Consider the following 2,798-nt stretch of genomic DNA (forward strand, 5'->3'; position numbering starts at 1 on the left):
TGCTGTGTCCTTTCTCTGTGGAGCCATCAAAAAATAATTTTTTTAAAGAGGGCATAATCACGCCTCTCATAGCTATAGAATGAACAGGTGTCAGAGATTTTGTTTAAAGTATTAATGAAAATCAGTAAAGTGTTACCACCTGTTCAAAAGAGAATCCAAAATACACACACATATATATATATACACGTATGAAATTCTGAGAAGAATTCACAAATAAATGCAAAATCAGCAAAACTGATCACTATTCCTGGGACAATTCCACCAAATACAACTGGCAGTTCTATGGACAAAAATCATTTGCATTAGTATCAGTTTTTCAACTTATAGAAGTGTAAAATAGATAATCTGTAAGTACACCCAGTAATCTTTTCAGTCTATTTCAAAGTCTTTCAAGTTTTCCCCTACATTTTAATTAATGGCTGACCCCTCCACCCCAAATTATTTATCAAGTGATTTGACATAATTTTGTTTTAATAAAAAAATTTTATTTCCTAATCTATAATTCCAGTAATAAGTAATATTTGGTCCTATACTATTTCTGACTTTCTTTGTGTTTTTATTTTGTTTTTTTATTACATTTATTGGGGTGACATTGGTTAGTAAAATACAGGTTTCAAGTGTACAATTCTGTAATACATCATCTGTATATTGCATTGTGTGTTCACCACCCAGAGTCAAATCTTCCGTCACCATATATTTAACCCCCTTTGCCCTTTTCTATCTCCCCCTTCTCCCTCCTTCCCCTCTGGTAACCACTAAACTGCTGTGTCTGAGTTCTTGTTCATTTGTTGCTTTCAATTTTATATCCCACATATGAATGAAATGTGGTTCTCAATTTTTTTCCATCTGGATTATTTTACTTAGCATGATATTCTCAAGATGCATGCATGTTGTCACAAATGGCAGTGTTTCATCTTTTTCTTATGGCTGAGTAATATTCCATTGATATATGTACCACATCTTCTTTATCCAATCATCTGTTGAAGGGCACTTCAGTTGTTTCCAATTCTTGGCCACTGTGAATAATCTGCATCATTTGACATAGTTTTTTAAAACACACACCACAAAATGCTTTTGTTCTCAATACCCTAGAGAAAAATCCTTTTTAGCTTTAGCCAGTTAGCTAACGCCACCCTGGTTTAGGTCCTGGGGCAGATGGAATTCACTTCAGTTCTCTTCTTTCTTCTAAATCATCACAAAATGGCCCAACTCTTAGCAAGAGATATTATTAGCATTACCAATATTAGCAAGAGAAAAATTTTTTGTCTTAGATGCTCCATACTGAAGAATTAGAAAAAGGTAACCCCTTTTTGGTGACTTGTAGGGTTCTACCAACCATGATTTTCACCACTGCTCTCTTGGGAGCAGAGACAAGTTTCCTGGGCCCAGCCCCCAAGGCTGCTACAAAATAGAGCTGGACATTGGGGGAGAGTCCAAGGGGAGCAGGAAACTAGAGAGATGATTCTGGGTGAACAGCATCTTAAAGAGTAAACAGCCATGAACCACACAGAGTACCTTTCAAGACATGGCTGCTTATGAAAGGGTGACGTGGGGCCCAGTGGGGCAGGACTTTGCACATATAAAATCAGAGCTTTTAAGTGCTTGACAACCCTCAGACACTGGCACTCCTAGAAGGCTTTCTAAGAAGTTGTAAGAACCCACTTTGGCCTGATACCTGGCCGCCTGGGGACTCGGAGCTCTCTGCTCTCCTCAGCTCAGTAAAGGTGTCAACTCCACACCCTGTCTCAGCCAGCTATGCTCTGAAAAGGGCCACTGTGTCACAGCTGCTTCACCATTAAACACACACTGGTGCATACAACCCCAGATGTCCCCCAGGGGCTCCTTGGGGCAGCATCTTCCCTTTGAACACCTAACCTCTCCCAGATCCCATCCACCCCTTCACTCTCCACCACCATTCTGGACCCAACCTCTTGAGTAAGTAGCTTCTTACCTTTTCATTAATAGCTGATCCTTTTATTACTTCCAAGGACTCTAAGTTTGTAAAGATTTTGTCCAACAAACCAACCATATTTATTGCATAATAATCCTTGTCCCCATGACAACCGATATTGTCATACTGAGTTGATACAGTACCAGTCAAAAGCAAAGACACTTCTCATGGTAAATGTATAATTTCCATTAGACTTCTTTAAATATTGGAAATAGCTATGCTCTCCTCCCCACGAGGTGTCTGGGAGCCCCAGGTTGGGAAACTTCTGTTCTGAGGGCTAATGTTGAGTGAGTGCCAACAGTCTCTCTAGTTCTCCCTTTTCACAGGTGGGCAAACTGAGGCTGTTAGTTTTAAGGCGAATAGGCTTAATCAAATTGACAATTAGTGGAAACTGAGATTTTTTTTTTAGAAGTCTCCCCTTTTTTGGTCTCTACCTCCTCATAGTACTAGACTTTCTGAAAAATAAAGCTGGGATGGGCCACTGCACCCGAGGGAGACTTTTCTGCTTGCAGTCTGGCCCTTGCTGTGGGACCTTGGAATTTGCTATACAGCAGGCAGCTACTGTACTAGGTGGAGAGGCCTAGACTATCTCAGCAGGAAAGGGAGGGTTTCTGAATCAGGTTGTCCCAAAGTGTATTCCATAGGAGATTTATTGCTAATTTGAGAGAAATGGCTTCTGTGGTCAATTACTTTTGAGAAAAGCAGGGTTAAACAAAGGTATAAAGGTATAGTTTTCTTTTCACTTCAGGATTTTCCTAAGCCTTTGAGACTCAACTTTGAGCCTAATGACCTGCCAGGAGGATGAGATGGCACATAATATCTGCCCAAACTTATTGGACCTGAATTC

Source organism: Rhinolophus ferrumequinum, chromosome 22 (genome assembly GCF_004115265.2).
Source record: "Rhinolophus ferrumequinum isolate MPI-CBG mRhiFer1 chromosome 22, mRhiFer1_v1.p, whole genome shotgun sequence".
NCBI classification, from domain to species: domain Eukaryota; kingdom Metazoa; phylum Chordata; class Mammalia; order Chiroptera; family Rhinolophidae; genus Rhinolophus; species Rhinolophus ferrumequinum.